The following is a 13,001-nucleotide window of genomic DNA, read 5'->3' on the forward strand; positions in this document are numbered from 1 at the left end:
CTTGGTTTTATTCCATGAAAGCTTTCAAATGAAAAGCGTCAATTGTAAGATTTAAAAGGTTGACCTCCCCTACCTCAGCCTAATAAATTACCTAATTTAAGTCCACTCATCTGCATATTGTCCCATTTATGGAGGCACTTTTGCAGTGTAAAAAAGTATGGAAAAATATATATTCTTGTAAAATGACACCTCGTTCCTGTCATTGCTTGCCAAACGAAACCAACTCACAAAATTTGATGAAACTATAAGACCCTATGCAAATATGGGTTCATTTTTACACTTTTTGCTTCAAGGCATTATCACAACAACAAAAATAAATCTTAAGTATCGGACTCACGCTGCTATTGTACAGGTCTTTTTATTTCGGAACAAATCTGTCATCTACTTAGCAAACGCCCGAGAAAACTTGGAGTAAAAGAGGATCTGATTGCTGGACGTAAGGGACGATGTAAAGCCGGCACGTTTGAAGGAAGGGATAACCTGTAACCTGGCTTATTGTTTATTTACAAGTCATAGAGATGTGGCAGAGAAACTTTCAAACATGAAACTGTTTTCGCACTTACCTCATAACTGATCAAGAGTATCATTGACACCTTGTATATAAATATCAATACATTTGCTTTTTCTTGCCATAAATATGTCTTTGAAACATGTTAGGTGTCGTGTGCTTGCAAATTCATTTATTACACACAAGGTGGAAATAAGCAAGTTCATCAAAATCATATCATAACATGGTCAGAGTGACGACGTAAGAGCTGAAGATTGTCAACATATTTCGACAGTTATGATCGTGATTGGTGCATTTTTCTGAAAAAAGGAAGTTCAAAAGGATTCAGACAAAAGGACTTATTACACTTGCACGTGTGTTATACTGATTTTATTAACATTTTGTTAGCATGTATCTTTGTTTGGGAAATACACGAATTGAGAGACAGGTTTTATAATAAGTATGATACAAATATGTATTTCTTACAGCATTTTTCAGTAAGCCATTAATTTTTCACACTCAACTATCAAACCAGAAATTGAAATTTTACATCGCATGGCAATATTACAGCCATATAGCGATGAAAACAAGGTAATCAATTTAAGATATCTGTCGACAAAAGACAGTAAGACCAACTAGACTATATTATGAACGGTCCCTAAGTGTGTAAAGGCGTCAAATGCAACGAAGATGAACGATGCAAACACTGCCCTAGGTAATCAGTCGATCGGATCTGGTTCTAGATACGCTGAATCTTAATACTCAATCATAACTTAATGTTGGCTTCTCCGAAATTCATTTAAGCATAAGTCAATGTTTTTATCCGACGACTAAAGTAACCTCTGTTGTCTGGACAATCCATTTCAGCTTCTGCTCCGTCATCCATGATTTGTTGGTCTTTGTGCAGCTTTTTGTGAAGTTGAATGATCAGTCAGATAACAAGATTTCTAATGTGTATACTTGTTATGTCGAGGTACCATGGAAAAGATATAGAGGACTGGATGTGAAACAGCTGATTGATACTATACGTCAGTATACTTCTTTAAATTCCTACTTCCAGCTTGAGGATCAGGGGAAGCTTCCCTTGGATGATGTATAAAAACTGACTGAAGAGCGGAAATGTACTCAAAGCTTCTCATTCCTACACTGTGATGTTAGTATTTGATATGCCCCTAATAGTAAGTTCTTTGATAGAAGAACCCGTAAAGGTCCGGGTTAGAATATTGTCCTTCAGTAACCCATGCTTGTTGTAAGAGGCGACTAACGGGATCGGGTGGTCAGGTTCGCTGACAAGGTTGACACATGTCATCGGTTCCCATTTGCGCAGACCGATGCTCATGCTGTTGATCACTGAATTATCTGGTCCAGACTCGATTATTTACAGACCGCCGCCATATAGCTGTAATATTGCTGAGTGCGGCGTAAAAATAAACTCACTCACTCACTTTGATAGAACCAACTTATGTAGCATATCAATTCAGTTTAGGTCTGGACACTTGCAGCAATTGCAAACGTTTCAAGTTAGCTAGGCGTGAGTGCAATTATTGCTATTCTATTCGAGTTAGAAATTCTTGCATTCTTCCAATGCCTTTTCACTTACTAAGTCTGAAAAAGTTGGACTCTTTCGGAATATATTTCAATTCTATTCCAGTTAGAAATTCTTGCATTCTTCAAGTGCTTTTTCACTTACTAAGTCTGAAAAAGCACTGGACTCTTTCGGAATATACTTCACTTCTATTCCAGTTAGAAATTTGTGCATTCTTCAAGTGCTTTTTCACTTACTAAGTCTGAAAAAGTTGGACTCTTTCGGCATATACTTCACTTCTATTCCAGTTAGAAATTCGTGCATTCTTCCAATGCTTTTTCACTTACTAAGTCTGAAAAAGTTGGACTCTTTCGGAATATACTTCACTTCTATTCCAGTTAGAAATTTGTGCATTCTTCCAATGCTTTTTCACTTACTAAGTCTGAAAAAGTTGGACTCTTTCGGCATATACTTCACTTCTATTCCAGTTAGAAATTCGTGCATTCTTCCAATGCTTTTTCACTTACTAAGTCTGAAAAAGTTGGACTCTTTCGGCATATACTTCACTTCTATTCCAGTTAGAAATTCGTGCATTCTTCCAATGCTTTTTCACTTACTAAGTCTGAAAAAGTTGGACTCTTTCGGAATATACTTCACTTCTATTCCAGTTAGAAATTTGTGCATTCTTCCAGTGCTTTTTCACTTACTAAGTCTGAAAAAGTTGGACACTTTCGGCATATACGTTTGTACTTCGACAGTTAGTAGCACACTACTCATGATATGTGTAGCCACGCTTCAATAAATTGTCAACAACACAGAGAAATGTGTGATTATACGACCAACAGGTTTGTGGCAGTATGGTAAATGTTGGCAGCAACAAGCAGTGTAATTGACATCATGATCTACCAAGTGCAACTTCTGCAATGCTTTCCTGTAATCGAGCCTAAAATTTGAAATATAGTTGCACATGGGGAACTGACGTTTGTCCGTGAATGTTACATGTTTCAATAAGCAGTATGCTGATGAACATGCAAAGACTTTCTCCAGACTTTGTAGAGTCTGTCAATCATTTCAATCAGGTAAGACACCAAATGTAAACAGGTTTTGGCCTACTGGTAGCACACGTCATTCGCCCAATTTGCCCAAACGAGTATTTACAACCTGATGCTGTACAGTGGCAACTGTGCCCGATAATGACGTGCAACTAGGGCTACAAGATGGATGACGTGTATTCTTTAATATACCCCCCTTCATCCAAAGCAATAGGGAAGTCTGGCTAGAAATGTTTTGACACGATATACACATGTTGTTTACACATAGAGATCATGATAGGCCCAAGGGCCATACAAGGAAAAACAATTTTCATCAAAATCAACTCATCCAAACTTACATCTGCCAAGTCCTTAGATCCAACGAAGTGCTGTGCCTCATTCGTAATCGTAGCATGATCCATTTCTGTTAGGCGACAAGTGAGTGTCGAAATAGTGTATTCAATAGATCGACAGAAGCCATCTCAACACATTTGATTTGGCATAACCTGATGCCCATGTTAATAATAATAATTGATTTATAGAGCGCCTATTTCCAAAAGATATTGCTCAATGGCGCTATGAAGAGAAAAGATTGTAGACAATGTCTATGGAAAAGAGAGTTTGAACAGATGAGTTTTGAGGGCAGTTTTGAAAGCATCAGCAGATTCTATTTCTTTTAGGGTTAGTGGTAGAATGTTCCAGAGATAGGGGGCTGCAGCAGAGAACGCTCTTGATCCCATGGCTGTTTTGACGTGAGGCTGTGTAAGCAGTAGGGAGTTTGACGAGCGGAGCAATCGGCTTGGAACATGGAGATGAATGAGGCTTTTAAGATATTGAGAAAACATGTTTTCATAGATGCAGCTGTGTGTAAGAAGAAGAAGTTTGTATTGAATTCTGCTTGATACAGGAAGCCAGTGAAGAGTTTGGAGGATAGGTGTCACAGTTTGGTAGCGTGGTGCACGGGTAACAACACGGGCGGCTGAATTCTGAATCCGTTGGAGTTGTGAAAGGAAGTTGTTCTTGAAGATTAACGACCAATAGGTCGATTTATTTGGCAGTTGGAAATTGGCCACATCAAATGTGAGGCATGTTATTATCACTTCAATAGGACATTAAATACCTATTGCAGTGTTTCAGAGTTACATCTGGCTCTGTTTAGTCAAAGTAGCAGTCAAAGGGATTGTTACGACGTAAATTGTAATAACGCGGTAAAATGTAATAAACTGCGGCAAATTGTAATAACACCGCGGTAAATTGTAATACCGCGGTAAATTGTAATAAAAAAGGCGGTAAATTGTAATAACTGAGCCGCGGTAAATTGTAATAAAAACTGCGGCAAATTGTAATAACTGAAACTGCGGCAAATTGTAATAACCCCTGCGGTAAAATGTAATAAAATACATTTCATTGCCTATTATGCAAGGAAACATTCATGATGCTAAAATGTGAGACTAAGCTTTATAAAAATCCTACCCGGACCTTGAAAACATCGGCATCTCTGATTCATTCTACTTTCCAAAGAAGGTCGAATTCCAGCTTTACAAAAATCAAACCCCGGACTTTGTAAACATCGGCATTAATCGAAAACGGTAACAAACTGCGGTAAATTGTAATAACGAGCGCGGTAAATTGTAATAAACTGCGGCAAATTGTAATAACTGGCGCGGTAAAATGTAATAACTTCTCTGATTCCTTCTAATTTCCAAAGAAAGTCGAATTCCAATGTTTGTTTCACTTCATTATGGTCAGATCTAATCATTGGGATGTTAAATGAATGGAAAAACTGAAATATTTTGGGCTATTTCTATCATTCAAACTGAGAGACAGAAGTCGTAAATTCTAACAAACTGCGGCAAATTGTAATAACAAGCGCGGTAAATTGTAATAAAATCTCTGATTCCTTCTAATTTCCAAAGAAAGTCGAATTCCAGTGTTTGTTCGACTTAATCATGGTGACATTCCACCACTGGCGTGTTAAAAGAACGAAAAAAGGCAATATTTTGGATTATTTCTATCAGTCGTACTGAGAGGCAGGTTCTGTAAATTCTAACAAACTGCGGCAAATTGTAATAACAAGCGCGGTAAATTGTAATAAACTGCGGCAAATTGTAATAACTGGCGCGGTAAATTGTAATAACATCTCTGATTCCTTCTAATTTCCAAAGAAAGTCGAATTCCATTGTTTGTTTGCCTTCATTATGGTCAGATCCCATCACTGGGATGTTAAATGAATGAAAAAAAACCTGAAATATTTTGGGATATTTTCTGTCATTCAAACTGAGAGGCTTGAGACGTAAATTCTAACAAACTGCGGCAAACTGTAATAACAAGCGCGGTAAATTGTAATAAAATCTCTGATTCTTTCTCATTTCCAAAGAAACTCGAATTCAAGTGTTTGTTCCACTTAATCATGGTCACATTCCACCACTGGCGTGTTAAATGAACGAAAAAAGGCAATATTTGGGATTATTTCTATCAGTCGAAGTGAGATGCAGGTTCTGTAAATTCTAACAAACTGCGGCAAATTGTAATAACAAGCGCGGTAAATTGTAATAAACTGCGGCAAATTGTAATAACAAGCGCGGTAAATTGTAATAACTTCTCTGATTCCTTCTCATTTCCAAAGAAAGTCGAATTCCAGTGTTTGTTCGACTTAATCATGGTCACATTCCACCACTGGCATGTTAAAAGAACGAAAAAAGGCAACATTTTGGATTATTTCTATCAGTCGTACTGAGAGGCAGGTTCTGTAAATTCTAACAAACTGCGGCAAATTGTAATAACAAGCGCGGTAAATTGTAATAAAATCTCTGATTCCTTCTAATTTCCAAAGAAAGTTGAATTCCAGTGTTTCTTCCACTTAATCATGGTCACATTCCACCACTGGCATGTTAAAAGAACGAAAAAAGGCAATATTTTGGATTATTTCTATCAGTCGTACTGAGAGGCAGGTTCTGTAAATTCTAACAAACTGCGGCAAATTGTAATAACAAGCGCGGTAAATTGTAATAAAATCTCTGATTCCTTCTAATTTCCAAAGAAAGTCGAATTCCAGTGTTTCTTCCACTTAATCAGGGTCACATTCCACCACTGGCATGTTAAAAGAACGAAAAAAGGCAATATTTTGGATTATTTCTATCAGTCGTACTGAGAGGCAGGTTCTGTAAATTGTAACAAACTGCGGCAAATTGTAATAACAAGCGCGGTAAATTGTAATAAAATCTCTGATTCCTTCTAATTTCCAAAGAAAGTCGAATTCAAGTGTTTGTTCGACTTAATCATGGTGACATTCCACCACTGGCGTGTTAAATGAACGAAAAAAGGCAATATTTTGGATTATTTCTATCAGTCGAAATGACAGGCAGGTGCTGTAAATTCTAACAAACTGCGGCAAATTGTAATAACAAGCGCGGTAAATTGTAATAAACTGCGGCAAATTGTAATAACTGGCGCGGTAAAATGTAATAACTTCTCTGATTCCTTCTGATTTCCAAAGAAAGTCGAATTCCAATGTTTGTTTGCTTTCATTATGGTCAGATCCCATCACTGGGATGTTAAATGAATGAAAAAAAAACTGAAATATTTTGGGCTATTTTCTGTCATTCAAACTGAGAGACAGGAGCAGTAAATTCTAACAAACTGCGGCAAATTGTAATAACAAGCGCGGTAAATTGTAATAAAATCTCTGAGTCTTTCTCATTTCCAAAGAAACTCGAATTCAAGTGTTTGTTCGACTTAATCATGATCACATTCCACCACTGGCGTGTTAAATGAACGAAAAAAGGCAATATTTGGGATTATTTCTATCAGTCGAAGTGAGATGCAGGTTCTGTAAATTCTAACAAACTGCGGCAAATTGTAATAACAAGCGCGGTAAATTGTAATAAACTGCGGCAAATTGTAATAACTGGCGCGGTAAAATGTAATAACTTCTCTGATTCCTTCTAATTTCCAAAGAAAGTCGAATTCCAGTGTTTGTTTGACTCCATTATGGTCATATCCCATCATTGGGATGATATATGAATGAAAAAAAAACTGAAATATTTTGGGATATTTTCTGTCATTCAAACTGAGAGGCTTGAGCCGTAAATTCTAACAAACTGCGGCAAACTGTAATAACAAGCGCGGTAAATTGTAATAAAATCTCTGATTCTTTCTCATTTCCAAAGAAACTCGAATTCAAGTGTTTGTTCCACTTAATCATGGTCACATTCCACCACTGGCGTGTTAAATGAACGAAAAAAGGCAATATTTGGGATTATTTCTATCAGTCGAAGTGAGATGCAGGTTCTGTAAATTCTAGCAAACTGCGGCAAATTGTAATAACAAGCGCGGTAAATTGTAATAAACTGCGGCAAATTGTAATAACTGGCGCGGTAAATTGTAATAACTTCTCTGATTCCTTCTAATTTCCAAAGAAAGTCGAATTCCAGTGTTTGTTCGACTTAATCATGGTCACATTCCACCACTGGCGTGTTAAATGAACGAAAAAAGGCAATATTTGGGATTATTTCTATCAGTCGTACTGAGAGGCAGGTTCTGTAAATTCTAACAAACTGCGGCAAATTGTAATAACAAGCGCGGTAAATTGTAATAAAATCTCTGATTCTTTCTAATTTCCAAAGAAAGTTGAATTCAAGTGTTTGTTCGACTTCATCATGATCACATTCCACCACTGGCGTATTAAAAGAACGAAAAAAGGCAATATTTTGGATTATTTCTATCAGTCGTACTGAGAGGCAGGTTCTGTAAATTCTAACAAACTGCGGCAAATTGTAATAACAAGCGCGGTAAATTGTAATAAACTGCGGCAAATTGTAATAACTGGCGCGGTAAATTGTAATAACTTCTCTGATTCCTTCTAATTTCCAAAGAAACACTGAATACCAGTGTTTGTTTCGCTTCATCGTCGTCAGATCCCATCGGTGGGATGTTATATGAGTGAAAAAAGGGAAATAATTTGGATTATCGCCTTGTGAAAACACGGGATTATTTACTATTTGTTGTATTGGTGTCGACACAATCTGTCGACAAGTGAAAAATAGGATGTTGCTAACCGTTGACAGAACAAAAGGGACCGAACAAAATACCTGGTGCGTCGACATCACGTGGTCAACATACCGTGACGGTGTTAATTAATGAAAGAGAATGTTTGCTTAGTGATTTGCAAGTGGCTGTGATGGTTATGTTCGATTCATGAGTAAATGAATTAAGTTAAATATAGAGAATGTCTTTTTAACAATTTGTAAGACAAGGTTGCAAACAGACTAGTATTTTATGTTATGCGAGTGGAAGAATTACCATTTTGGAGTTTAACATGCAAAAAAATACCCGAAATAAACAGAGAGCTTATACATTATTTTAAATTTTGGGAGTAGAAGGATTATCGAAATGCTGTTGAAAATATTTATTCGAATGTTTGGATTATGTTACTACCAACTTGATAGAAGGCCAATTGCAATGGACGCAGCCAACTTGGAATCATTTTGAAAATGATGGTCACAGAACTAACAATAATTTGGAAAGTTGGCACAACAAAATCTACAAGTATGCCATAAAGACACATCCCAATGTATTTGAGGTTGTGCGAATGCTGCAAAAAAAAAAGTCAGCTACTGAAGTTAAAATTCAGCAGATCCAAGGACAGCAGAGAGAATCCCGTCTGTAGACGTCGCTACCGAATCATCGATGCTAGGATTCGATCTTTGAAGGCCGACCTTCTTGCCGAGAGACTTACTGACTTGAACTACACAGACCATGTGTCAAGAAGAAATATCTGGACTCATCTTTTGTACATGTATATTTACTGCTTATACACCAGCATAAATCACTTATTTCTATAACACACACACACACACACACACACACACACACACACACACAAATATATTGTGTGAGCTTTATGAAATATATGTACAAATATGTTATACTCAGTGACATATGATACATACATGTTGTTATATTGACTAAATAAATATATTGTCTTTTATATATATCGCACTCTGTTTTTAATTGGTTTGTTAATATCGAGAACACTGGGAGTGAAGTCACTCATGTAGAACATCATCTCCCTTTGCCCGGACTGTCGACAAGTTGTTTGGACGGATTATTTGTTGTTGTCGACAGTCCGGGTATAAACTGTTGTATTCATACATTAATGTAATGGAGATGTAGTCAAATAAACCATTTTTACAAATCCTTGATCAATGGGTTTTGAATAAAATATGCTTACACTATATTGTGTAATTATGCATACATCTTGACTACATGTTTCCACTCGATTTTACCCTTATAATTCTTCTGCAGCTCCATGGTTGTATTGTATTGTTCACTGTTAAAAATCATTTAGTCACTTAAATAAATTATATCTCATAAATCATTTGAGACGGTGAAAGAACTGCTCACCAGGGTATGGTATTCTCATTGTGTTTGTTTTTTATTTTCAATAAAATAGCTCTTAAGATTTCAAATGGATTATTTCAGTTCTTTTTAGCCGATGTCACGCTTTTGTGTTTCCTTCGACGGAGAAGTTTCTGAATAGGTTGTATATAAAAAATGGGGACTTTTATCCACAGAGGCTTTTGTCATACACTCTTCCAAACTTCAAACAAATACTTGTGTCAAGCCTCTCAGTTTGAATGACAGAAAATATCCCAAAATATTTCAGTTTTTTTTTCATTCATATATCATCCCAGTGATGGGATCTGACCATAATGAAGCCAAACAAACATTGCAATTCGACTTTCTTTGGAAATTAGAAGGAATCAGAGAAGTTATTACATTTTACCGCGCCAGTTATTACAATTTGCCGCAGTTTATTACAATTTACCGCGCTTGTTATTACAATTTGCCGCAGTTTGTTAGAATTTACAGAACCTGCATCTCAGTACGACTGATAGAAATAATCCCAAATATTGCCTTTTTTCGTTCATTTAACACGCCAGTGGTGGAATGTCACCATGATTAAGTCGAACAAACACCTGAATTCGAGTTTCTTTGGAAATGAGAAAGAATCAGAGATTTTATTACAATTTACCGCGCTTGTTATTACAATTTGCCGCAGTTTGTTAGAGTTTACGGCTCAAGCCTCTCAGTTTGAATGATGGAAGAAATAGCCCAAAATATTTCAGGTTTTTTTTCATTCATTTAACATCCCAGTGATGGGATATGACCATAATGAAGTCAAACAAACATTGGAATTCGACTTTCTTTGGAAATTAGAAGGAATCAGAGATGTTATTACATTTTACCGCGCCATTATTACAATTTGCCGCAGTTTATTACAATTTACCGCGCTTGTTATTACAATTTGCCGCAGTTTGTTAGAATTTTACAGCACCTGCATCTCACTTCGACTGATAGAAATAATCCCAAATATTGCCTTTTTTCGTTCATTTAACACGCCAGTGGTGGAATGTGATCATGATTAAGTCGAACAAACACTTGAATTCGAGTTTCTTTGGAAATGAGAAAGAATCAGAGATTTTATTACAATTTACCGCGCTTGTTATTACAATTTGCCGCAGTTTGTTAGAATTTACGGCTCAAGCCTCTCAGTTTGAATGACAGAAAATAGCCCAAAATATTTCCGGGTTTTTTTCATTCATATATCATCCCAGTGATGGGATCTGACCATGATTAAGTCAAACAAACACTGGAATTCGACTTTCTTTGGAAATTAGAAGGAATCAGAGAAGTTATTACAATTTACCGCGCCAGTTATTACAATTTGCCGCAGTTTATTACAATTTACCGCGCTTGTTATTACAATTTGCCGCAGTTTGTTAGAATTTACAGAACCTGCCTCTCAGTACGACTGATAGAAATAATCCAAAATATTGCCTTTTTTCGTTCTTTTAATACGCCAGTGGTGGAATGTGATCATGATGAAGTCGAACAAACACTTGAATTCAACTTTCTTTGGAAATTAGAAAGAATCAGAGATTTTATTACAATTTACCGCGCTTGTTATTACAATTTGCCGCAGTTTGTTAGAATTTACAGAACCTGCCTCTCAGTACGACTGATAGAAATAATCCAAAATGTTGCCTTTTTTCGTTCTTTTAACATGCCAGTGGTGGAATGTGACCATGATTAAGTCGAACAAACACTGGAATTCGACTTTCTTTGGAAATTAGAAGGAATCAGAGAAGTTATTACAATTTACCGCGCCAGTTATTACAATTTGCCGCAGTTTATTACAATTTACCGCGCTTGTTATTACAATTTGCCGCAGTTTGTTAGAATTTACAGAACCTGCCTCTCAGTACGACTGATAGAAATAATCCCAAATATTGCCTTTTTTCGTTCTTTTAATACGCCAGTGGTGGAATGTGATCATGATGAAGTCGAACAAACACTTGAATTCAACTTTCTTTGGAAATTAGAAAGAATCAGAGATTTTATTACAATTTACCGCGCTTGTTATTACAATTTGCCGCAGTTTGTTAGAATTTACAGAACCTGCCTCTCAGTACGACTGATAGAAATAATCCAAAATGTTGCCTTTTTTCGTTCTTTTAACATGCCAGTGGTGGAATGTGACCATGATTAAGTCGAACAAACACTGGAATTCGACTTTCTTTGGAAATTAGAAGGAATCAGAGAAGTTATTACAATTTACCGCGCCAGTTATTACAATTTGCCGCAGTTTATTACAATTTACCGCGCTTGTTATTACAATTTGCCGCAGTTTGTTAGAATTTACAGAACCTGCCTCTCAGTACGACTGATAGAAATAATCCCAAATATTGCCTTTTTTCGTTCTTTTAACATGCCAGTGGTGGAATGTCACCATGATTAAGTCGAACAAACACTGGAATTCAACTTTCTTTGGAAATGAGAAAGACTCAGAGATTTTATTACAATTTACCGCGCTTGTTATTACAATTTGCCGCAGTTTGTTAGAATTTACAGAACCTGCCTCTCAGTACGACTGATAGAAATAATCCCAAATATTGCCTTTTTTCGTTCTTTTAACATGCCAGTGGTGGAATGTCACCATGATTAAGTCGAACAAACACTGGAATTCGACTTTCTTTGGAAATTAGAAGGAATCAGAGATTTATTACAATTTACCGCGCTTGTTATTACAATTTGCCGCAGTTTGTTAGAATTTACGGCTCAAGCTTCTCAGTTTGAATGACAGAAAATATCCCAAAATATTTCAGGTTTTTTTTCATTCATTTAACATCCCAGTGATGGGATCTGACCATAATGAAGGCAAACAAACAATGGAATTCGACTTTCTTTGGAAATTAGAAGGAATCAGAGATGTTATTACAATTTACCGCGCCAGTTATTACAATTTGCCGCAGTTTATTACAATTTACCGCGCTTGTTATTACAATTTGCCGCAGTTTGTTAGAATTTACAGAACCTGCCTCTCAGTACGACTGATAGAAATAATCCAAAATATTGCCTTTTTTCGTTCTTTTAACACGCCAGTGGTGGAATGTCACCATGATTAAGTCGAACAAACACTGGAATTCGACTTTCTTTGGAAATTAGAAGGAATCAGAGATTTTATTACAATTTACCGCGCTTGTTATTACAATTTGCCGCAGTTTGTTAGAATTTACGACTTCTGTCTCTCAGTTTGAATGATAGAAATAGCCCAAAATATTTCAGTTTTTTCATTCATTTAACATCCCAATGATTAGATCTGACCATAATGAAGTGAAACAAACATTGGAATTCGACTTTCTTTGGAAATTAGAAGGAATCAGAGAAGTTATTACATTTTACCGCGCCAGTTATTACAATTTGCCGCAGTTTATTACAATTTACCGCGCTCGTTATTACAATTTACCGCAGTTTGTTACCGTTTTCGATTAATGCCGATGTTTACAAAGTCCGGGGTTTGATTTTTGTAAAGCTGGAATTCGACCTTCTTTGGAAAGTAGAATGAATCAGAGATGCCGATGTTTTCAAGGTCCGGGTAGGGATTTTTATAAAG

The sequence above is a fragment of the Haliotis rubra genome, unplaced genomic scaffold (genome assembly GCF_003918875.1).
Source record: "Haliotis rubra isolate DU_JTF1 unplaced genomic scaffold, ASM391887v1 Scf357, whole genome shotgun sequence".
NCBI classification, from domain to species: domain Eukaryota; kingdom Metazoa; phylum Mollusca; class Gastropoda; order Lepetellida; family Haliotidae; genus Haliotis; species Haliotis rubra.